We start from the raw sequence: 25,968 nt of genomic DNA, 5'->3' as shown, positions 1-25,968 counted from the left end.
ATATCTCAAATTGTTGGCTAAATATTTGACATCTACCTTCACTGATGCAATAGCAATTTTTAAGGCAAATACCTTGAGCTCTTTACCATTATATATTCTACTTTGATATTAATAGATTATTGAATTATCTTTTCATGTAGTTACATGGAAAGAATAAATGCAACTACCCTATGGCCCATAAATTGCATCAGTAGGTATTTATCCAAAGGATAAAAAAATACTGATTCACAGGGGCACATGCACCCTGATGTTTATAGCAGCATTATCAACAATAACCAAACTATGGAAAGAGCCCAAGTGTCCATCAACTGATGAATGGATAAAGAAGGTGTGAGAAATATGTAAAGAATTAAAAAGAATTAAACCTTGCCATTTGCAACGATGTGGATGGAGCTAGAGTACATTGTGCTAAGTAAACTAAGTCAGTCAGAGAAAGAAATATCATATGATTTCACACATATGTGGAATTTATTTAAGAAATAAAACAGATGAACCTGGGGAAGGGGGAAAAAAAAAGAGTGAGGAAAGCAAACCACAGGGACCCTTAACTGAAGAGAACAAATTGAGGGTTGATGGAGGGCTTCTGAGAAGGAGATGGGCTAAATGGGTGATGGGTATTAAGGAAGGCACTTGTGATGTTGAGAACTGAATGTTATATCTAAATGATGCATCACTAAATTCTACTCCAGAAATCAATATTATACTATATGTTAACTAAATAGAATTTAAATATATTTTTGAAAGATAAATGCATGTAATTCAAGATTGACTTGTACTTCACCTTAGTCTGAAAATGTGTCTGGAAGTAGAAGGAAATATGAAATTCAAATTATTTGCAGTTGAAGCAAATTGATACATGTTATAGAGAATTCAGATTATTTTTCTAATCAAAATCAACATATCATGTCATTATCTTCATTTATTATTTATTTATTGATAAATTATATTTATTGACACAGTAAAAGAATATAGCAAAGTTTAGACTGGCATCATAAACTGCTAAAAGCACATAATTTTCTTCTTGAAGCTTCCAATGACTCTATGCAAAATTTGCATTTATTTTCATCTCAATTTGGCAGAAAATCTTGATTGTAGATTTCCTGTTTTATAAACATTTTAATTCTCTTGGTTCCATCTCATACACTATTTTTTTCAAATTTCATAGCCATACATCAGTTATTTACAGCACAGAATGCCAAGACACTATCATTTCTGACAATGAATCAGCCTTAGTTCAATGAAGTTTAGGAAACTTGTAGAGATAGCATCAATATCAAAGCTATCACTATCAACAGTGATTACTCTCTATCAGTTGCACACATTTTAAGTATGGCAAACAAACCAAAAACACTAAGATGCTCTGAAGTGAATCTTAAGGGGAGATGGTAAAATTTGGTAAGTTTTCTGTGCTCAAGACGTCCCTCTGTGTTTAAAATCAGGAATGCTAATTCATGGTGAGTATATTGGGGCTGACTAATTGCACCCACACAGACTTATTTGATAGTTTATAGCTCAAATAATAAATAAGTACACTATTCCATGCTCATATATTATGTTCTGCCATATTAACTGGAGTCATATTCATTAGCAGAGAGAGTTCTTTCCTCCTTTGCTGAGCCTGTATCTTTTCCAGTCATCATTGACTGCGCTTACACTCATGAAATATACAGTATAGAAAATGCTGTAGAATAAGAGACCAGGAGCACAGTCCAGAGGATGGCCTGTTTTAGACAGCTGACGAACTAAAATACTTTTTACATTTTAAAAGACTTGCAAAAACAAATCTAAACAAAACACAAAGAACAAAGTGCATAAGAGAATTCAGGTAGCCTACAAAACCTAAATATTTACTTTTTGCCCCTTTAAAGAAAAAAATTGTCAGGCTTTCCATAATAGTGACCATTGTGTGTGTGTGTGTGTGTGTGTGTGTGTGTGTGTGTGTGTTTACTTTGAATTACTCTCAAATTTTTTTCTGAGGTTGTTAACTGATTTATAAATCCATAAAGAATGGAGCCAAAAATCCTTTCTATCTCTTTCCTTGAAAATAGAGTCTGACGAAAATTTGCAGGACTTAGTTATTGTTATTTTTTTTTGCCAGTATGTATTTCCTGATCCTATCTTATCTATCTTTAAGTTACCATAAACAAGGCAGGCCCAGATCCACTATATGTATGTATGTCGTTGTGTATGTGTGTGTGTGTGTGTGTGTGTGTGCATATATGTATAAATTTACATACATACACAAGCTACATATATATGCACATGTACATACATACACATGTGTATGTATGCATTCTTGTGCTTTGGGAAGCAAAAAATGCATATTGTCTCTCAAATTGTCTACTCTCTATAAATACTTTCATTAGTGGGAATAAGGAAGTGAAAATATTCTATCAGTTGAGGGAGTTTTTTCTATTTTGTTCTTGATTCCTTAGAGAAACTATTGTTATAGACTATGATTAACAAATCTATAATAAAATGTTTTGCTGAGTTGATTGGGACTATATTATAAAGATCCCATCTACCAAGGACCTTGAAATCCATATGTTGGAGTACAGAAAGAATATAAAACAATAATTTTCTGTATTATGAATTGTACTGTAGCATGGTTTATATACTACATTATTCAATTTATTTCCCGCAACATTCCTGCAAATACTAATCATGCTTATCCAATACGTGAAGAAATCCAGGTAAAATTTAGTAACTGCCTTAAGTATCAACTCTTCCAAATAAATACAACAACCTGGGAATAAATGATAAAGGAATGTAAAATATATGCAACGATAAATGAAAAGCTTAGGTCACTTAGAAGAAAGGTATGTGCTTGATCTCATATAAAATGAAATTTTTGGTTGATATAATTCAAGGTCATTAGGACCAAAAAAGTAAATTAAAAATACTGAAATCCTATATAGTCAAGAAAAATTATACTTTACTGTTAGAATAGTATCTTAGGCCAACTAGCTTAGTAAATGGCCCTTAGGAAGGGATTTTCAAATAGGTTAATTATTCACATGTTCTTAATACATATAAGGCAATAAGTGGGTCAGATCTAGGGAGAGGGATAAATTGAGCTATGACACAGAACCAGAGACATCAGCCTGTCCTTCTGAGAGCTCTGGAGCTGAGATAGTGCATTAGATTTGGTAAGAATTGAAGTAAAAGGGTTAGGCCATTGTATTCTGTATCAGTCAATGGGATTATGGGTACCCCTGGTTAGGGAATATAACCTTCCACATGGAAGGACAAATTCCACAAAAAATACTTGCAGCTAGGAATGAATGTCAAGTTCCTAAAGTAGAGAGTAGGTATCAGACCATAATATACATTATCGCCTCCTCTTTGCTCTTCTCAAGTCCTCTTGCTTCACACAGTCATTTTATTCCATCTGGGAACAGCCCCTTAAGATTCTGGTTGGTCTTCCCCCCTAGGGATTCATAGAGTAGGCAAGTTTGTGGGGGAAAATGCAGCACTGGTCTTGAGGCTTGCAACAGTTATTCATCATCTATTTCTTGTTCATTTCTACCAACCTTTCTAAATTCCCTTTACTTTTTCCAGTGCCATTGTAGACCCATGCTGTCTATCTGGTAGGGTGATCTAGACCCTCCTACTTGAGAAGTCTGAGCTCCTGGTTGACATAGATAAGCAAGAGGCTGAGGGAAGTAGTTGCCACTAAAAGATCAGGATCTCTGACCCCATTGCCAGATTGAGAAAGTTCACAGATTCAGAAAACTTTGAGGACAAGCTGGGTCCACACAAGAAAAAAGAAAAACAAAAAACAAAACAAAACAAAAAAAATGAAACAACATGGCAAACTTTTTCATAGTAAATCTCCTAGTTCTTTTCCAAAGAGACCTACAGCCCTTGTTTGGGTAACTACTAGGGAAAGGAGAGTATCAGATGTGTTGAGAAAAGTAACACCAAACTCTAGAATGTAGAAGCTCCAAAAATTAGTAGTAATGTATTTGTTAATAACATATGTACAAAAAAAAAAGCATGTGACCGCATTAAACCACAATATGGAGAGAGAAATTGGGAACATACTGTTGTTAGAGTCCTTTTTCTATACATAAAGAAGTGTATTCTTATCTGAAGGTAGACTTTGGTTAATAAAAACTGTATGTTATAAATCTTAGGGCAGCCATAGAAAATAAAACAATATGTTTAAAAGAATTAGAAATTAGAAATCAATATGGAGATACGTGGGACTGTAATATATGATTAATTAATCCTAAAGAAAGCAGATAAACAGGGAAACATAATAACACAAGGAACAAGTAGAAAACAACTAACATGTGTTATATTTTAGTCCAAACATAGTGAAAATCATATAAAATATACATGCTCTGAGCATGCCAATTAAAAGAGATTGCCAGATTGGGTGAAAAAATAAGAACTAGGTCTGTGCTGTCCACAACCAACCTACTTTAAATATAACGACATAGCAATGTACACATTTAATGTAATACCTATAGGGGCTCCTGGTTGGCTCAGTCAGTTGAGCTTCCAACTTCGACTCAGGTCATGATCTCACAGTTCATTTATGAATTTGAGCTCCACGTTAGACTCTGTGCTGACAGCTCAGAGCCTGGAGCCTGCTTCAGATTCTGTGTCTCCCTCTCTCTCTGCCTCTCCCCCCAGCTCATGCGCGCGTGCTCTCCCTCTCTCTCTCTCCCTCTCAAAAATAAATAAACATTAAAAAATTTAATGCAGGGGCGCCTGGGTGGCTCAGTCGTTTGAGCGTCTGGCTTCGGCTCAGGTCATGATCTCGTGGTCTGTGAGTTCGAGCCCTGAGTTGGGCACTGTGCTGACAGCTCAGAGCCTGGAGCCTGCTTCGGATTCTGTGTCCCCCTCTCTCTCTGCCCCTCCCCGACTCATGCTCTGTCTCTCTCTGTCTCTGAAATAAATAAACATTAAAAATTTTTTTACAAATTCAATGCAATACCTATAAAAATACCACGAGCATTTTTTGCAGAACTAGAACAATCCTAAAATTTGTATAGAAACAGAAAAGACCCTGAATAGCTAAAGCAATCCTGAAAAAGAAAAACAAAACTGGAGCCATCACAATTCCAGATTTCAAGCTATACTACAAAGATCATCAGGACAGTATGGTATGGCACAAAAAACAGACACATAGATCTATTAAACAGAATGGAAAACTTGGAAGTTGACCCACAACTATATAGTCAATTTATCTTAGACAAAGAAAGAAAGAATATCCAATGGAAAAAAAAAGTCTCTCCAACAACTGGTGTGGGGAAAACTGGACAGCAACATGCAGAAAAATGAAATGGGACCTCTTTCTTACACCATACACAAAAATAAATTTAAAATGGATGAAAGACCTAAATGTGAGACAAGGAACCATCAAGATCCTAGAGGAGAACACAGGCAGCAACTTCTCTGATTTTGCCTGAAGCAAGTTCTTACTAGACACATCACTGAAGGTAAGGGGAACAAAAGCAAACATGAACTATTGGGACCTCATCAAAATAAAAAGCTTCTGCACAGTGAAGAAAATAATCAACAAATCTAAAAGGCAGCCTACAGAATAGAAGATATTTGCAAATGAAATATATGATAAAGGGTTAGTATCCCATATCTATAAAGAACTTATCAAATTCAGCACCCAAAAAACAAATGACCCAGTTAAGAAATGGGCAGAAGACATGAATAGATACTTTTCCAAAGACATCCAGATGGCTAATAGATACATGAAAGGATGCTCAACATCACTCACCATTAGGGAAATACAAATCAAAACCATTATGATATAACATCTCACACCTGTCCAAGAGCTAAAATTAACAAGAAACAACTGGTGTTGACAATAATTCAGAGAAAGAGGAACCTCTTGCGCTGCTGATGGGAATGCAAACTGGTACAGCCACTCTGGAGACCAGTATGGAGGTTTCTCAAAAACAAACATAAAACTACCCTATGATCCAGCAATTGCACTATTAGATATTAACCCAAAGAATACAAATATATAGATTTGAAGGGGTACAGGCATCCCAATGTTTATAGCAGCATTATCAACAATAGTCAAACTATGGAAGGGGCCAAATATCCATCAACTGATGAATGGATAAAGAAGATGTTGTGCATGTGTGTGTACACACACACACGCACACACACACACACATACATACACATACACAGTGGAATGTTACTCAGACATCAAAAAAGAATGAAATTGCCATTTGCGATGACGTGAATGGAGGTAGAATGTATTATGCTAAGCAAAATAAGTCAATCAGAAAAAGAAATACCACATGATTTCACTCATATGTTGAATTTCAGAAACAAAAAACGTGAACATATGGGAAGGGGTGGGAGAGAGGCGAGAGGGAAATAAACCACAAAAGACTCTCAGTGATAGAGAACAAACTGAGGGATGATATAGGGAGATGGGAGGAGGATGGTTTAGATGGGTGATGGGACAAAGGAGGACCCTTGTAATAAGCACTGAGTGTTATATGTAAGTGACACATCACTGAATTCGACTCCTAAAACAAATATCGCAGTATATGTTAATTAACTGAAATTTAAATCATAATAGAAAAGGAAACAAAAATAAGTTAAAAGTAGAAGGGTAGACCACTAACTAAAAGACAGATTAGGTGTCAGACAAAGGAAACACCAGAACAAGAAATCGTGCCATGGACAAGAAGTAGCATTACATAATGATAGAGGGGTCAATTTTACAAGAAGATCTAATCATTCTAAATATTGTGTGCGTTTAAGAGAGTTTCAGTACACAATAAAGTTTTATAAAATTGAAAGAACTAGGTAAGTCCACAGTTATAACTCTGGACTTTAACTCTCTTTTTAATAAAATCTATAACACATCTGCAAAAATTCAGTAAGAATAGAGAAGACCTAAATAAAACATGAATCAATTTGAACACATTATCATAACATGCTGCCTCCAACAAGAGAATACTGTACACATTTTATCAACTGTATATGAACATTCACCAACCTAGACCGTATTCTGAGTATGGACCATCGATAAATTTAACAGTATACACATCAATACTTTTTGTTACTCAGCTTTGAGAATCGTATAATTCATTGCATGGTTTGTCATTTAATTTACTTTCTATTACTTTTTCTTTTCTTTGAATTATGGAAGTCTTAAATAGATGTAAAACAAAACAATCAAACAAAACAAAAAACATGGGAAATTATTAGTCATTCTTTTGTATTTTGTCATAATCATGAAAAACGAAAATATCTGCCAATTTCTGAACATGTATTCAGAATTTATACCAATAAGTCATACCTGGATGATAAAGTATCATGGCTCAGATATGACAATCCCACACAGGAATGAAGATCTGTCTACTCCATATCCTATATTTGTTAAACCATCCCAAGACGTTTTTCTTGACTACTTAAATGAAGCTCCACCAGTGCAGTTTTCCCTTAAAATTTCTTGATACAAAATGATTCTGGAAAATTGTCTGCCTAAGACAAACACAAAATTTCAAGAACTGCTAACCTTATACAATTAAACCTTAAAATACACATTCTCCTAGATTTACTGATATACATCCTAAATCATATTTTAACCAAGAGCTTTAAATCTCTTTTTGAAAGAGTGGGATATGAAGTCTAAAATGATAAGCACCTATGATCTATAATCCTCTTTTAGAATAATTATTGGAACACTATCAAAATTCCACACCAAAATATCTATAACGTTAAGTGCGCTTTACAGGATGTGCACATTGAGGAACTAAGTAAATGTTGTGCCTTGTTAGATAAAGGAAACAACATATGCTGCAGCTTATAAATATGTATTTAATTTAATCCCCAACAGGGCAAATGAGTCATGTATAATAAATGAAATATGTTTAAAAACAGAATTTATTCATAAATTATTTTAATTGTCAGTATTAAAAAGGATAACATTTGTTTTGATTTTAGCAGTATTTTATAATGTATTATATAAATTTTGTACAAAATAAATTCCTATGCTTCAATTCATGAATAAAGATTCATGTAAAATATAAACCCTTATCAATCCCACAGCAATGGATTGTCAAAAAATGGACTATAAGAAAATGTTTATGATAACCATCAACATAGGCATCAATTGCCTGATGGAAGGTCCACATAGATAACTTTGTTATTAATGATCTGAGAGAAAGAATAAACAGGTTTTAAATAAGACCTTCATAAACATATCAAAATAGGGCTACTTCATGGAAGTTTGAAGAATATATTAGAAAGTAAATAAATCAAAGAATTACATTTTACAGTGATAAAGGGATCATCACTTGAAAATGGAAATGCAAACTAATCTTATAAGAAAAATAATCAGATGCTATCAAAGGGATGGGTTGTTTGGAAAAATAGAATTTATTAGTGTTTGTAAAAGGTGGTGCTAAGCTAACAGTGAAATGAGTGAGCGTTGTGCTGTGGTGCCCAGAAATATTAGTACGTGTGACTCAGTATTCGGAGTTTGTCACTATGAAAGGTATTTCCATTTCTTTTCAAGCACTCCTGGTGGGAACAAAATTACATATTTTAAAAATCTGAAGCTGTTATGATCATGAAATATAAACAGCATTAACCAGCTTTAAGAGCAATGCATAGCACTGAACCTTGGAGGCAAATAATGTATAAATAAAATCTTAAAAGATTAATTATTTTTTCCAGAGCAAAATCTTCAAAGTAATATTATTGGGTATTTTTAAATAATATGAATCTCAATAGTTGATTGAAATATTTTTTCCAGAATATTATAAAATGAGTAGGGATGGTCTTCTCATTTATAACTTACTTGAACAATAAACATTATCTTGTAGTACCCAAAACATTCATTTTTATGGGTTGATTTGAAAACAGTTAAACAAGGTGAACTGAATGAATCCTATAATACAGGTTGAAGAAACATAAATGAGCTGTCAGAGAGGAATTCCGAAAGATGTGGCTTCCTTATGCTCTTCTATTTTTTTTCAATTGTATTTTCTTCTCTCTGGAAACAGTAAACATATTTTTCCCATTGCAATCCATTCCTCAAGAGTTACTGATTCAGAGATGGTAGCAGATCTCTCAGTCTGACCTTTAGGATATTTTTCCTGCAATTAGTTATTTGTAGCTTGTAGTTGTAAGCACAACAGAGCAGTCAGTGACTCAAAGAAGCAGCTAATCTTGATGTGGTTATAACTCTTACTAGAATGTTAGGGAATAACTACTTGTTTTCCCACTCAGGCACAGAGGGAAGTTAGTGTGAATTCATTATTTTGGTATCCACTATTTTTAAAATTCAGCAATATTAGCTAATAAATAGAAAATGTTTGACCACACATTACTGTTTCCAGACCCAAGACTTATTTTCTGTATTTTACCTTTGTCAGGAATACCCTTAATTGTTTTACATGCACCATTTCAATTCATATCCCAAGAAAAACTCTGAATTAATAATGTAACTGAGGGTTATAAAATTAAAACCATGTTGACATAATGCATATCAAAATAACTTTATTCCAGTGGAAATTAGTACAAACCATATATTTCAAGTCATAAAAATAAAAGTTGGAAGTTAGATTAGTAGTAAAAATTAATCAAATTGCCACCCCTACACCTCAATGTTTGTTTGTGTGTATTATTATAAAAGATTATAGACGTCTATTTTTTACCCTCTGACCTTTTTTCCAAGGTCAGTTTATGAGGGAATTTCATGGAGATAAATGGAAGGGGACTTCAGTTTAGTTACAAATGCAAGGACATCTCATTTTCACAGGTAAATAGGAGTGAACTGCCCTAAGTGTGAAAAGCTATTTCTCAACTAAAATAGGAAAAGATCAGATCAAACCACCTGTGACCATATCTAGCGCAAATAGCCCTTGTAAGAGAGCAAAATCAGTTCATTTTCTTCTTGAGAACAAAACATATTTGCCAGAGGTTTGTTGTTTGCCTCTCGCTGACATAGAGAAATAATAAGCCAATTTCTCCCCAGTGCCTAAGTCGCTCCCTCACAGTAGATTTAGATACTGAAGAAGAAAATGTTAACTTCCTTTTGATCCATAAACTTGCACTGAATGCATTGTTACTAAAAGATAATTTTCAAAAAAAAGTAGAATGGCTATGAAATATGCTTATTTTTCAATTGCAGGTTTGGGTGTTTATGTGTGTACATATACACACATATTTGTATATGTGTTAATACTCTCATGTATGTTATATGAAATAAAGGTTATGATGTAACTAATAGAGACATTATTTTACTGTTTGTCTATTTACAATTATACTTGACTGAATAGATATTCTGAGTGTAGAAAATAATGAAACTGAGTACCCTTAAGTGCATCAAATATTTGGTATTTTTAACATTTGATAGCAAATAAAATCTTGCTTTTTAAAAAAAACCTTTCTGAATTTCTTAAGAACATTCAAATTTAGAAGGGAATTTCTTGGTCTTTGTGTGATCTTAGGGAGTAATTTCACCTGAGTAGTATTTTCTTCATGTTGAAAATCAGAGTGTTGAAACATTTCCTTACTGTGATTGCTTCTAAAATATAATTCTGTGATTCAGTGAATTATCTAAGCACAACATGTGTATCAACTTTGACACTTTGATGTTATTTGTATTTTAAATTCAAACGTTCCCTTATTCAATTAAGATTTATTGACCATCTATCATGTGTCAGGGTCTATGGTAGACAGGGGAGACAAAATTACACCAAACCCAATTTATCAACATGGAATATATAATTAAATTATCAGAATAACATATGTCAAAGATGCCTTAGATATCACTTAGGGAAGTAGTTATTAAAAAATGAATAATCTGATTCCAAAACATGTTATGAAATTGATCAAATTGTATCAAACTTAGTGAAGATTGGATTTTCATATTTCTTGGCTTTGTTTCAAAGTGTTTATTGTATTTTGCTTTATAACATATGTTACATACGTGGTTTTGTATCTATACACTTTACATATTAGAAGATTTTTTCATATTAAAAAAATTAATTCCAGTATAGTTAACATAGTTAAACTATTATATTAGTTTCAGGTGTACAATATACAATTCTTTGCATTACTCATGCGTATCATAATTAAGTGTACTCCCCTTCCCTGTTTCAGCCATCCCTCAACCACCTCCCATCAGATTGCTTTCACAAATCATCAATTCTCTATATTTAAGAGTCTGGTTTTGTTTTTGTTTTGTCTCATTTTTCATTCATTTGTTCTCATGTTCATTTGTTTCTTGAAGTCCACATGTGAGTGAAATCATGTATTTGTCTTTCTCTGACATAGTTCACTTAAAATTATACATTCTAGATTCATTTATATTGTTGCAAATAGCAAGATTTCTTTCTTTTTTATGGTTGAGTGCTATTCCATTATTTACATACACCACTTCTTTATCCATTCATATATCAATGGATAGATGGGTTGCTTCCATATTTTAACTATTGTAAATAATGCTACAATAAACACAGGGATGCATATATCCTTTTGAGTTAGTGTTTTTATATTATCTAGGTAACTACCCAGTGGTGAAATTACTGGATCATATGGTAGTTCTATTTTTAATTTTTGAGGAGCTTTTATACTGTTTTTCACAGTGGATACACTAGTTTGCATTCCCTTCAACAGTGTACAAAGGTTTCTTTTTCTCCACATCCTCACCAACATTTGTTTCATGAGTTTTTTATTTTAGCCATTCTGACAGATAAAAAGTAGTTTCTTACTCTGGTTTTGATTTACATTTATCTGATGATAAGTGATGTTGGGCATCTTTTTATGTATTTATTGGCTATCTGTATGTCTTCTTTGGAGAAATGTCTGTTCATGTAGTCTTCCCATTTTTAATTGTGTTGTGTTTTGTTTTGGGGCTGTCGAGTTGTATAAGTTCTTTATATATTTTAGATACTAACTCTTTATTGGATATGTCCTTTAAAAATATCTTTTCCCATTCAGTAGGTTGCCTTTGGTTTTGTTGATTGTTTCCTTCACTGTGCAGAAGCTTTTTATTTTGATATAGTACCAATAGTTTATTTTTGCTTTTGTTTCCCTTGCTTAAGAAACATATCATCATGTGATGTTACAGCCGATGTCAAAGAAATTATTGCCTCTGTTCTCTTCTGGGATTTTTATGGTTTCAGGTCTTATATTTAGTCCTTAATCCATTTTGAGTTTATTTTTGTGAATGGCATAAAGAAGTGATCCAGTTTCATTCTTTTGCATGTAGCCGTCCAGTTTTCCCAATGTTTCCCATTGCTTATTCTTGCCTCCTTTGTTGAAGATTAATTGAACATATAATTGTGGGGTTATTTCCACATTTTCTAGTATATTCTATTGGTCTATGTGTCTGTTTCTGTGCCAGTATTATATTGTTTTGATTGCTACAGCTTTGTAGTATATCATGAAATCTGGAATTGTGATACATCCAGTTTTGTTTTTTTTTTTCTTTTTCAAGATTGCTTTGGCTATTTGGGGTCTTTTGTGTTTCCATACAAATTTCAGGATGGTTTGTTCTAGTTCTTGAAAAATGCTGTTGGTACTTTAGTAGGGGTTGCATTAGATGTGTAGATTGCTTTGGGTGGTATGGACATTTTAGCAATATTTTTTCTCCCAATACATGAGAATGCAATATCTTTCCATTTGTTTGTGTCATCTCCAATTTCTTTCACCAGTGTTAGAATTTTCAGATTACAGGCTTTAACCTTGCTGGTTAAGTTTATTCCTAGGGTTTTATTGTTTTTGGTGCAATTGAAAATGGGATTGTTTTATTTATTTATCTTTCTTCTACTTAATTATTAATGAATAAAAATGCAACACATTTCTGTATATTGATTTTGTATCTTGTGACTTTACTCAATTCATTTGTCAGTTCTAGTAGTTGTTTTGTCGACTCTATAGGGTGCTCTTCTATATAGTATCATATCATCTGCAAATAGTTAAAGTTTCACTTCTTCCTTACCAATTTGAATGCATTTTATTTTTCTTGTCTAATTGCTGTGGCTAGGACTTCCAGTATTATGTTGAATAAAAGTGGAGAGAGTGAACATTCTTATCTTCTCCCTGATCTTAGAGGAAAAGCTGTCAGGTTTTCGCTATTGAGTATGATGTTGGCTGTGGGTTTTTCATAGATGGTCTATTTTGTTGAGGTATCTTCCCTCTAAACCTACTTCGTTGAAGGTTTTTATCACAAATGAATGTTGTACTTTGTCAACTGCTTCTTCTGCATCTACTGAAATGATCATTTGATTTTTATCCTTTCTCTTGTTAATGTGATATATCACATTGATTGATTTGTGATTATTGAACCACCCCTGCATTCCAGGAATAAATCCCCCTTGATTGTAGTGAATGAATTTTTAACGTACTGTTGGATTCTGTCTGCTAATATTTTGTAAGGGATTTTTGCATCTATGTTCATCAGAGGTATTGACCTATAGGTATCTTCTTTGTGGTATCTTTATCTGGTTTTGGTATCAGGATAATGCTAACCTCACAGAATGAATTTGGTAGCTTTCCTTCTACTTTTCTTTTGGAATAGTTCGAGAAAAATAGATATTAACTCATCTTTAAATGTTTGGTGGTATTCTCCTGTGAAATATTCTAGTCCTGGACTTTTGTTTATTGGGATTTTTTTGATTCCTGATTCAATTTCATTGCTGATAATGATTCAGTTTTGGAAAGTTATGTTTCTAGAGATTTATCCCTTTCTTCTAGATTGTCCAATTTGTTGGCATATAATTTTTAATAATATTCTCTTACAGTCTTTGTATTTCTGTGGTGTCAGTTGTTATCTTTCCTCTTTCATTTCTGATTTTCTTTATCTGAGAGTTTCCTCCCTCTCTTCTCTCTTCTCTCTCTCTGTTTTGCGAGTGGTTGACTAAAAGGGTTGTCAATTTTGTTCATCTTTTCAGAGAAGGAGCTCCTAGTTCCATTGATCTCTTCTATTGTTTGTTTTGTTTCTATTTTGTTTTTTTCTAGTCTAATCTTTATTATTTCCTTCCTTTTACTAGTTTTGGGATTTGATCTGTTTCTAGCTCCTTTAGGTGTCAATTTAGTTTTTTATTTGAGATTTTTCTTCTTGAGGTAGACCTGTATTGCTATAAACTTTCTTCTTATAACTGCTATTGCTGCATACCAAAGATGGGGACCATTGTTTTTTCATGTTTATTTGTCTCCATGTATTTGTTTGTTTGTTTGTTTGTTTCTTCTTTGATTTCTTGGTTGACCCATTTATTGTTTAGTGATGTGTCATTTAACCTCCATGCATTTGTGTTCTTTCAAGATTTTTTCTCATGGTTGATTTCTAGTTTCATAGTTTTGGGGTGGAAAGATGCATGGTATGACTTTGATCTTTTGAATTTGTGGAGACTTTTCTTGTGGGCTAATATGTGATCTATTCTGGAGAATGTTCCATGTGCACAAGAAAAGAATGTGTATTGTGCTTTTTAAGGATGGGATCTTATGAATATATCTGCTAGATACATCTGGTCCAATGTGTCATTCAAAGTCACTGTTTTCTTGTTGATGTGTTTCTGTTTAGATGATCTGTTCATCGAAATAAGTGTTGTATTAAAGTTCCCTACTATTATTGTATTACTATAGATTACTTCCTTTATGTTTGTTATTAGCTGTTTTATGTATTTGGTTGCTCCCACTTTGGATGCATAAATATTTACAACTTTTATATTTTCTTGTTGGATTATTCTATTTAACATATCATATGTCCTTCTTTTCGTTTGCTACAGTCTTTGCTTTAAAGTCTATTTTGTCTTGTGTAAGTATTTCTACACCAGCTTTCTTTTCACTTCCATTTGCATGATAAATTCTTTTCATTCCTTCACTTTCAATCCGTAATTTTCTTTAGGTCTGAAAGACACCCTTTCAGATGTGTCTTCTAGGTAGCATATAAGTCTTGCTTTTTTTATCCATTCTTTCACTGTATGTCTTTTGATTAGAGTTTTGGTCCATTTATATTCCAAGTAATTATTGATATGTACTTACTGCCATTTTGTTACTTGTTTTATGGTTGTTTTTGTAGTTTTTCTCTGTTCCTTTATTCTTGTTCTTTTCTCCCATGGTTTGTTGGCTTTCTTAGGTGATATACTTAGACACCTTTATTTTTACTTTTTCTGTATCTTTTACTGGTTTTTGATTTGTGGTTACCATTATGTTGTATATAACATCTTCTGCATATAGCAGTCTATATTAATTTGATGGTTTCTTAAGTTTGAGCCCATTCTTTACTCTTTCCTCCCCACAGTTTAGGTATATGTTGTCATACTTGACATCCTTTTATTTTGTGAATCCCTTGACTGATTTTTATAGATATACTTAATTTTAATGTGTTTGTGCTTCATACTTTTCTTACTTCTATTTATGGTCTTTCCTTTCCAGTCAAAAGGTCCCCTTTAACATTTCTTTTAGGGCTGGGTTAGTGGTCATGAATTCCTTTGTCTGGGAGACTCTATCACTCCTTCCATTCTGAATGACAGTGTGGCTGGATAGAATATTTTTGGCTCTTTTTTTTTTTTTTTCCTTTCAGCATTTTGAATACATCATGCCTCTCTGTGCTGGCGTACAAAGTTTCTGTTGAAAATTCTGCACATAGCCTTATGGGGTTTCATTTTTATGTAACTGATTTATTTTCTCTTACTGTTTTTAAAATTCTCTACTTAACACTACTTTTTGCCATTTTAATTAGTATGTGTCTTAACATGGCCCTTCTTGGAATGATCTTTTGGAGGCTCTTTGTGCCTCTTGGATCTGGATTCCTGTTTCCTTTCCCAGATATGGAAGTTTTTAGCTATTATTTCTTCAAATAAATGTTATGCCCTCTTTTCTCATTCTTTTTCTGGGATCCCTATAATGTGAATGCTACTATGTTAAATTGTGTGACTGAGTTCCCTAAGTCTTTTATGTTTTTTTAAAGTTTAGGCTCTGTGCTGACAGCTCAGAGCCTGGAGCCTGTTTCAGATTCTCTCTGAATCTCCCTCTCTCCCTCTCTCTCTGACCCTCCCCTGTTCGTGCTGTGTCTCTCTCTGTCTCAAAAATAAATAAACGTTAAAAAAATTTTTTTAAAGTTTATTTTGAGAGGAGATGGAGAAAGTGAGTGAGGGGTGGGCAGAGAGAGAGGGGGAGAGAATCCCAAGGAGGTTCTATGCTGTAAGCATGGAGCCCAAAACAGTGCCTGAACTCACAAATCATGACATAATGACTTGAACCGAAATCAAAAATAGGACACTTAACTGACTGAGCCACCCAGGCACCCCACTCTTTTCGATTTTTATCATTTTTTTTCTCTTTCTTCTATTCAGATTGATTATTATTACTCTGCCCTCCAGGTCGCTGATCCACTCTTCTGCTTCTTGTAATCTATGTATTCCATCTACTATGTACTTAATTTCAGTTATTGAGTTCTTCATCTCTGATTAGTTTCTTATGTTTTCTATATCTTTGTGAAGGATCTCACTGAAGTCCTAAATTCTTAAGTCCAGCGAGTATCTTTATGACCATTGTTTTAAATTTTCTATCAGTTGTGATACTTAACTCCATTTCATGTAGTTTTCTTGCTGTAATTGTGTCCTGTTCGTTCATTTGGTACATATTCCTGTGTCTCCTCATTTTGCCCAACTCTCTGTTTGTTTCAGTGTATTAAGGAAGTCCGTTACATCTCTTGCTCTTGAAAGTAATGGCCTTATGAAGAAGAGGTTGTATTGCACCCTATAGTGCAATGCCCCCTGTTCACCAGGGCCTGGTATTTCAAAGGTGTCTCCTATGTGTTCTGTGTGTGTTGTGGGTTCCCAAATGTTGTGGCTAAGCTGAGTATCCTTGAGCCCAGTCATCTGCAATGGCTCTCTCTGCCTGTCATGGACAGTATTTGGTCTTTGTGTTACTTGTGGGGCAGTCTGGAGTTATCTTGGGTTTGAGTCAGATCAAACACTTGGCAGAGATGCAGTAGCACTGAACTGCAAGGTTTTCCTATCTTGTATCCTGAGAAGCTTTAGTTGCTGGCAGTGCCTTCAATCAGACCAGATGTCTGTTCCCAGTCCACAGCTGGGTCCTCAGTGGGACTGGTATATGCAGTTACCTTCCCCTCTCCCTGGGGTAGGAGTCACCTTGGAGGGGTGCTGGCCACTGCCTGGGCTGCTTGCACACTGCCAGGCTCATGGCACTGCTTTAGATAAACTCCACCCAGTGTGTATTGGAGAGGCCAGGCCCACAACAGAAAGTAGGAGTGGGGTATACCGTACCAGCAAGTTCTGTGTCACCACAGGAGGGTACCTACAGCCACCATGGATGAGAGAGTCTTGGTGGAAGGAGGGGGTCTGCAGAATTGTGCAGGGGCAGAACAGTGATGTTAGCATGATTTGCACAGGTCCCCTGCAGGAGGGGCGCTGCAGCTGCCCAAAACTCCTGCTAAGGCCAAAGGATTGGAGAGGGTGGACCCACAGATATGTGTGGGGGTGGAGCCAGTGGTGTTGGCAAGTTATGGAGAGTGTTATTGCTGTGCTGGTACCTGCAGGTGTCTGTGTAAACAGGCTGGGGTGGGTGGAAGGAAATGGTGTCTGCCAGCTCTTTGTATCTGGAGAAGTCTCCCAATGATCCTGCCCCTCCAGCACAGGCTCTGCGATTGGTAGACAAATCTCCTTCCATATACACAAGGCAGTTTTTAAACTGCTGCTTCTATGCTGTATCTTTGAGGAGCTATTTGTTGTGCTATTTCTTTAAGGGTGGGACTCAGATTTATGTCACCTTGTGGCTTTCCCAGAACAAAACCTGCTGATTTTTAAAGTTCCAGGTCTTAGGCCTCACTGTAAGAATTTGCGAAATTCAGCCCCTATGGTTTTCAAAGCTAAATGTTTAGGGGGTTCATTTTCCCCATGTGGGTTCCCATCCTTGAGGTATGTTTCTCTCCCTTCTCTGTACCTGGTGTCCCTTCCTCCCACAGACAGTCCGGCTAGTCTGTTTAGCTCCTGACAGCATCTCCAGTCTCCCTACCTCCTGTGATGTGGCCTCTTCTCCACATTTAGCTGTGTAGAGTCTGTTCTGCCAGTCTTCGGGTTGTTTTCTGAGTTATTTACAGTTTGGGTGTTATCTATAGTTGTATCTATGGGGTGAGTGAGTACCTACTCCATCTTCTGCTTTACAAATTCTTTTTTGTTTGTTTTATTTTCATATTTTTAATTCTTCTTTATTCAGCATTATATCACAAGCATTTTCTGAATTCATTTTTTCAAAATCATAATTTAACTACTTCCATAATAACCCATTATAAGGCACAACATAATAATTTTGCACGTTCAATTTCAGAAGTTAATTTCTATTTCTTTAATGTTAGTAAAAGAGTATAAATAAATATTAATATTGCTCATGTTATCCAGAAACCTATGAAATTCCAGCATTTCCTTATGTTTGGGAATAGCATTTTTCTCACACTTTAACCATCATAACTAATGTAATAAGAATATTTGTGAATAATTTTTGTTCTGATTATTCATTATTTCCCATTAATATATTCCATGCAGTAAAAGTCTTCCAACGATTCAAATGTCAGTGAAACTAACTCCCAAAAGCTATAAACTTACACCTATGCAATTAGCAGTCTCCCTCTCAACTCATATATAACTGCAAATTTCTCTAATCTACACTTATTACTGGAAAATACCATGAAATTGTTTTTACACAAATACAGAATATTATTTACATGTATTTCTTCAAACATCTTCAGTGGTTTTCCACTTATTAGAGTATGAAATCTGGGTCTTTGGACACCAGTTCAGGTTTATTTTTCCCAACATATCTTCATGCATTTTCCCAAACAAGAAAATTATATCTGAAGAGATCAAAAAAAAATCACATGACTTTTACAAATCACTTATCTATGTTCTTGATACTCTCATGCTGACTTAGTTCCCACGTGTCTGCCCAAAATTTTGGCATCTATCACTAACAAACCATCAGGCAATGTTGCTTTTTTTTGTTGTTGTTGTTATTTATTTATCAGAATTCCTGTAGCATTCACTGATATAACTACACATTTAATGGCTATTTACACTTAAATTCCTTTTAGTTTTTTAGTGAAGTTTTAGTTATATTTCTTATATACTAACCATACCAAGTTAAATGGAAATGAGGGTTTTATAAAGCCCTTTGTCTTTATCACCATAGCATGCAGTTCTGCATGACATATAGTAGATGCTTGATAAAATAATTATTGATCTATTCATTAACTGCTTCATTTGCCTACATATGAAACAATGATAGTAATTATAATTCTAGAATGATGCAGAATATAAAGGATATCAGACAACAGTATGAAGAAATATAACTTTATTTTACTTTTGTTCCAAATTATGCATCTCCAACATCTCCCATAACCTTTATTCACCAGGTGAATGGATCCATATGAAATAAATTGAAGGTCCACCTAAATAGTTTTACTTATGAAGACCCTGATAGATATGAAAAAGTTCTGAAATTGCTATAAAAAGAGGCTTTTTTTCTAGAACAATCATTGTCACTTAAGAGCCAGAAATTCAACTTATCATCTCTGGAAAAGACAAGCTATGTACAGCCTGCCCATTTTTCATGATTATTTGGAGAAGCAAATGAAATAATAAATTTTATAATACCTTGAAAATTTAAAATATCTATTAAAAATAAACTGGCATTTTCCTTTGTACTCTCTGTCTTCTAATATGTTCAGGATTCTTCTAAAGGTCCCTATAATACATAATAATTGGGTATACTTATGTTCATAATATAGACCAATTCTCAGAGAAGATGACAGTAATAATCCATCATATTTTTTGCACGCTCTTTAAAATGACTATTCTATTGGTTCCAGCTATTGGAAAAATTAGCATCATCAATTTCATATCATCCTTTATGAAACATCACAATTTCAAAAAGATAAAAGAAGAATAAATCACTTCCAGAATTCTTTCTGCATTTAAAATGCTAAAGGGAGTCAAAAGGAATATTATTTCTGTTTGCGGTAATTAACAAATAAGAGTCAAATTAAAAATAAAATAAAATGGGGGGCGCCTGGGTGGCTCAGTTGGTTAAGCTTATGACTTCAGCTCAGGTCATGATCTCGCAGTTCATGTGTTCAAGCCCCGCATCAGCTCTGTGCTGACAGCTCATAGCCTGGAGCCTGCTTCTGATTCTGTGTCTCCCTCTCTCTCTCTGCCCCTCCCCTGCTCACACTCTGTCTCTCTCTCAAAAATAAATAATAAACATTAATAAAATTTAAAAATAAAATAAAATGGAACAGGAGGAGAGCATATGTGTCAGTTTTGTTATCTGGGGGATGAATGGTCAGTTATAATAATAGAAATAGCCACTAGCTGTACTTCAATATAATTGTACTTGAATATAATTGTTATTTGGTCTGGATAAGTATAATATTATGGGAAAATAAAACAATCTGGGGAATTTAAACAAATAGAGCTTTGTATGAAAATTTCAAAAATGCAAGTAGGTGAAGTAAAGAGTTATAGCTTCTAGAATCTTTTCACCTCTCAGATTAGGAAAATTCCAAGACCAAATTATAAAATAACCTATTAAATGTGTATTTGCTTTATAAAATTTCTGGAAAATTTATGTATGTTAGAAAAAGTCAGTCTCTTTCAAAAACAGTCCCCTAAATTCATCAGAATTTGCTGTCATTACAATGGAAATCATAAATCTGATGACCTGACCTTGAAATATAAAGTAACCCCTCTACTCTTTATCTCTTACTTAAACAGTCTCAGTTAAGGGTGACAATGAAAGGTAACTGGCATATTTTAGGAATTTATATGTGGGATAAAATAAATAAATATATTATTTATGATTGGTTTTGTACCATACACACACACACACACACACACACACACACACACACACATACACTACACATGTTGCCTAATGTCTAATAGCCAAATGTCATTTAAGTAATTAAACACTGAAACTAAATACATGATAGTCCATTGAAAACATTTTATTCTTTTTATAAATCAATTTTTTATAATAAATTAGCTGATCTATCTTTCCATTTAACCAGTAACAACTCTAAAGTGATGTGTCCTAACAAAATAATTGTGTCTTTTAGATTCACATGAAAGACCATTTAAAGTCATATTTTCTATGTAGTTAATAGTTTCAGGATATGGCAAAAAAAAAGTCTGTAACTTTTTTTCCCAGTTTGTAAAAATATTAACGTTAGAAGGAATGAGATGCTGTTGTAATGGGAGTCTAGCCTGTGATTTTCAAACAGCTGTGGTTTCCTGAAAGCCAACTTTCAAAAATTAGGTTATTTAATTCATCCAATTTTACTGAAAAAAATTATGTTATCCAGCTCGGATCTGGATTAGCATTTGTACATCTTCTAATCTGTGGTAGGATGACCTCAGGACAGACATCTGTTTGGATGTCTTGGTTGAGTTCACATACAACCATCTGTTCATGGAAGAGTAGCCTCTTCAAAATTGATCAGAACTTTTCCTGAGATATTAAGGGCAGAGAGATTTTTTGGTATCGCTGTACTCTTGCTATGTTACACTGAAAAAGAAAACAAAAACAAAAACAAAAACAAAAAAATAAAAGCATGAGAGTTGCCATTATCTATGTCTAATCAGTAGCATACTAGGTGAAGCAGTCTAAATCCTTTCATAGAACATTTAACTTTAATATAATGAACACCAAAATAAGTGGATATTTTAAATCTGATGTCCATATTTTGAACAAATATCTACACTAAATCTATAACTTTTAACAAGTTAAATGTGTTTGAAACACAAAAGCAAAATAAAACCTACCATTTTCTCAGCACATAATAATAAATTTGAAGGATAAGAATGACCCACAAGATTTTCAGAATCATTAATATTTTAAATTTTCCATAAACTAATACAACTATGATAATTATATTTATAAAAATAAGAAATCAGAAAATGTGGTATTCTTAGCTACATGACCCTGCACTGATCTACTGTTGAGATGTCTCAAGTGTACTATCATTGGGACTATCAATATACTTAGAGATTAGAAAATTTATTATGAATACTCCATCAGTCAGCATAGACAATCTGTTTTATGTAAACACAACGCCTTAAGTAAATAACACAACAGAGTATCTTTTTTTTTTTTTAATGGGAGAGCGAGGTTAGGTGTTTGTTTGTTGTTTTGTACTTTATCCTTACTCATATAAAATGCACTGCAGGTGTGGGTTATTTGCCTAAGCAGCTGATTTCTAAACTGTGGCTCCACCTAAATACATTCTTCCATGATTACCATAAGGAAGAAGAGTCTTACGCTAGAAACTGAATACATTGGCCAGAAAGAGACACATGCCATCTCTATCCCAATCCATTGGCCAAAATAAGTTGCATGGCCCTATCTAGCTAACGGATGGGGTAGAAAATATAATCCTGTGCCTGAAAAGAAAAAACATAGTCAGATATATATGAGCAAACATGCATGTGTATATGTACGGATGTAGATTACACATGTGTAATCTTTATACATGCACATATGTATGAAATATATATGTTTATATATTCTTAATTTGGAAGATTAGACATTAACCTATGTGGCAGCTGTAGGATGTTTGAGAAATATTTTTAATTTTATCATTTCTCATCTTTCATTAATACTTTCCTAAGTCACATTTAAAAAAAATCAAAGAATATCAAGTCCTAATTTCACTTTTATCAAAACATTTTTCCTCATACTATACATTTTCACTTCATACTATACATTATTTTTATCATTATACCACACATTATTATTTCCACTATACATGTGCCTAAGGCACATGTATGTGTCTTTTAAAAACAACTAGAATATTTTAGCCCATATATTTTTTTCTGTATCTTACGGTGATTTAATTGTGGTGTTTAAAAGACACAATGGGGTTACTTTAAGTTTGGTAGTCAGGATATCAGATTTATTACTTCCCTAATGTATTTGTTACATATGAAGCATAGTGCTGAACATGAAGCATTTATTTATTTCATTGTATATCTTTTAAAATTTTTCCATGAAGAAGAATCATGGTTTATTTAACTTTTTCCTTTCTTTTGGGGAAAATAAGCTCCTAAGGTGATGTCATTGTTTTCAGGGCCAGATGTTTTGGATAAAATGGATCCACAGGAAGCACTACAGGCAACCATAAGATTCAGGTAACATAATGAATATATTCTTAACTGCATAACTTCCATAATAGTACTATTCAGATAAAGAAATCAGAAAACAAATGTTAACTGCCTGTCTTCATTGTATTTACAATAATGGGTGAAGCTATAGTCTGGTGACTACTAGAACCTAATTTCAAAGTCTTGTTAGTGCAGGAAATGAAGATCAAGAGAATACATTCTAAAATCTGTAGTTTAACAGCTGTTGAGATTGCTATTCAAAGATACAACGTTGTCTATGTTTCATTATAGTGTTCTTACATAAAGATATTTAAGTCATTTCAGTAGCGTTTCTATTTGTCCAAGAATTTGGTGGTGATGTGGGAGATGCTGGCTAGAATCGCTCGCCTTATGAGGTCTGCCGTGCGAGAGATGCAGAGACCAAAAATCTGATCATTTCATTTAATGGATGATGGAGTTAATGTTCAAAAGAGTTGGGAAGGGGGTCTCAACTCACAAAGCTCACTAATGATGGTGCCAGGATTACAATCCATCCCTCCGGATTTACATAGCATCTATTCCATTTTCAAGCAAGATTTTTCAAAGGTAACTACCTGAAATCATACTTTTGATTAGATTTCCAAACCTGTCTTAGCCTTTAACTTGATCTGTTGTAAATTCTGCCATTTTTAATCACAGCTCATTTTGTGCTCTTCACCGGGAGCATCAAGTAAATATGAAGTAAGTACTGCTTGAAGAATTAAAAACCAAAAACAACAACACAAGAAAGGTCTATTTACTTGAATAAATGAATGGATTTTTTGCCTTTTTATTTTTTTTAAAGGCTCTTCACTATCTGCCTTCTCCAAGCCTCCTACGGGGCAGCTAAAAACAGTAGGAGAAAAAAACACACACTGAGGAGATTGTTAGCAATGTAAGTGCATAGTCACTAACCTCAGCTGGACCTCCATGCTGGCTGAAAATTTTATTATTACATTTCTTTTATCTAGTTTCTATAGTCAAACTTTTCTATTCTCCACACTCCTCTACTTGAGTGGTTCTCAGCAGATGACCTGGCCTCCTACCTGGTAGAACAAACAGAGTCTGTCACAAACAACCACCTCAAATTCTTGCCATCAAGTCTTCAATTCTACTTTTACTGCACTTAATTTATGTAAACGATAGTTTTCAATAGAACCTTTTTTTTTCTGTCAATAATGTCTTCAGGGAATATCCATGTTGACTGTGTGTGTATGTATGTTCATGATTGTGTGTGTCTGATATTGGTCGCTTCCAACCGCTGCATTGTACACGGTGTTGTATATCTACCGTGGTCTTCCTGTTTCCCCAGTGTGGATTTCTGGGAGGATTCCAGCTTCCCACGACTGTAAACAATTCTGTGATAAACATCCTCAAATGTACACATGGGTGACAATTGTTTCTATACTTCGAGTCCAGATATCACGTAACTAGGATGGCTCCATTCCTTTACGTTTTCAACTGCAATGCTTCGTCATTCTATCTTACACAGCTGATAACAAAATTCAGCATATTCCAGGTTTTCCTGATGGAATGACGGCAGTGTGCTAAGAGGTTGTTTTTAAGTTGCAGTTCTGTAATGCATTTGAATATGTCTTTTCACTTGGTGAAATTTTGGGTTTCATCTTCTCTGAAATGGCTATTCATATCTGTTTTCCAGTTCTGTTACGTTACCTGCGTATTTATTTTTGATTCCTAAATATTTCTTTTTATTTTTATTTTAATGCCATGAACTTATTTATTTTAGATAATACAAATATCTTTCATATTGCCATTTTTTGTTACCCTGTCCATGATTCTCTCCATTAAAAATGACCCACAATAAAAATCAATTTTTTGCCTCAGTGTTTGCACTTATGGGTTTTATTAAGTAGACATTTTTACACTTGCATAGCAATAATATTTTTACATTTTTTAACTTTATAGTTTCCCTTTTTTAACTTTAAAAAGAGATAGTTTCCCTTTTTCAAACAAATGTCCTTAATCCACATGGATCCTTGTTATATATAGGAATTCAGTACATTATCGTTTCTCTGGGTTAACCCAATTTCCCCTACATTTCTCAAACTATACATACTTTCCCCCATTAAATTAGAGGAATATATGTACTAAGTATTAATATATAAATATTTTCTGTACCCCTCTCTATTATGTACCAATGTAAACTTTATTTCTGTTCTTGCATCAGTATTACATTGATGAATATTTGCAGTCTTACTATTTGGCTGGTAAGTTTTGTCTTTTGTTATTGTTTTGCTTTGTTTGGTTCCTGTTTCTTTTTTATATGTTTTTTATATATAAGTTTACTCAGCTATCCTTGGTGTTTTTATTCTCCATATATGTTTTCTTATATAAATTTATCAAGCTTCTCAAAAATTTAGATGGAAATTTGACTAAAATTGCATTGAGTATATTACCATATTTTTAAGTTGGGCTTTTATTTATTCAGATCTTATTTTATACTCCACCATAAAACTTTTTTAAGTTCATTTATTTGTTTTAAAAGAGAAAGTGCAAGTGGGGGAGGGGAAGAGGGAGAGAGAGAGAATCCCAAGCAGGCTCCACACTGTTATTGTGGAGCCCAATGTGGGGCTTGAACTCCCAAACTGTGAGATCATAACCTGAGCTGAAGTAGGATGCTTAACCAACTTGAGCCATCCAGGTGCCTATTGTTCATAGAATTTGAATATGTTCTATATAGAGATTGTATATATTTTTGTTTAAGTTCCTAGATTCTTGAGATTCTGTTGCTACTGTAAATAGTATCTTCATTTTTGCAAGACTGTTTCTTTTATTGAGACATAATTGAAACCAAATG

At 33.9% G+C, this 25,968-nt stretch overlaps 1 long non-coding RNA gene across 1 annotated transcript in view; it reads left to right on the top strand.

Moving 5' to 3' along the window:
* LOC123383734 overlaps window positions 1–23,169 on the top strand; it is a 57,023-nt gene extending 33,854 nt beyond the window's left edge. The window contains exon 3 of the long non-coding RNA XR_006593879.1: window positions 23,099–23,169. This is a non-coding gene — a long non-coding RNA (uncharacterized LOC123383734). The remainder of the gene's footprint in view (window positions 1–23,098) is intronic.
* Window positions 23,170–25,968: the final 2,799 nt, after the last annotated feature.

This window comes from Felis catus, chromosome A1 (genome assembly GCF_018350175.1).
Source record: "Felis catus isolate Fca126 chromosome A1, F.catus_Fca126_mat1.0, whole genome shotgun sequence".
NCBI lineage: Eukaryota > Metazoa > Chordata > Mammalia > Carnivora > Felidae > Felis > Felis catus.
The sequence above is the reverse complement of the archived record's forward strand: the minus strand, read 5'-3'. Positions and strand labels throughout refer to the sequence as shown.